This window comes from Triticum aestivum, chromosome 7B (assembly GCF_018294505.1).
Source record: "Triticum aestivum cultivar Chinese Spring chromosome 7B, IWGSC CS RefSeq v2.1, whole genome shotgun sequence".
Lineage (NCBI taxonomy): Eukaryota > Viridiplantae > Streptophyta > Magnoliopsida > Poales > Poaceae > Triticum > Triticum aestivum.
The window spans coordinates 591,602,880-591,603,576 of record NC_057813.1 but is presented as its reverse complement, the minus strand read 5'-3'; positions in this window follow the sequence as shown (position 1 = coordinate 591,603,576).

The window sequence follows — 697 nt, the reverse complement described above, 5'->3', positions numbered from 1 at the left end:
CGCTAAGGCAGGGTGGCATTGGTGTCAAGTGCTCGTCTCAGCGTCCGTCGTCGCTACCGCGACAACGTCCGCCTCAACTCGTGTTACGCTAAGACAGGGTGGCACTGGTGTCACGTGCTCGCCACAGCGTCCATCGTCGGTACCGCGACGACGTCCGCCTCGACTCGCGTTACGCTAAGACAGGGAGGCAGTGGTGTCACGTGCTTGTCTCGGTGTCCGTCGTCGCTACCGCGACGACGTCCGCCTCGACTCGCGTTACGCTAAGACAGGGTGGCACTGGTGTCACGTGCTTGTCTCGGTATCCATCGTCGCTACCGCGACGACGTCCGCCTCGACTCGCGTTACGCGAAGACAGGGTGGCACTAGTGTCACGTGCTCGTCTCGGCGCCCGGCGTCGCTACCGCGACAACGTCCGCCTCGACTCACGTTACGCTAAGACAGGGTGGCAGTGGTGTCACATGCTCATCTCGGCGTCCATCGTCACTACCGCGACGAAGTCCGCCTCGATTCGCGTTACGCTAACACAGGACGACAGTGGTGTCACGTGCTCGTCTCGGCGTCGGTTGTCGCTACCGCGACGACGTCCGCCTCGACTCGCGTTACGCTAAGACAGGGTGGTAGTGGTGTCACGTGCTCGTCTCGGCGTCCGTTGTCGCTACCGCGACGACGTCCGCCTCGACTCGCGTTATGCTAAGAC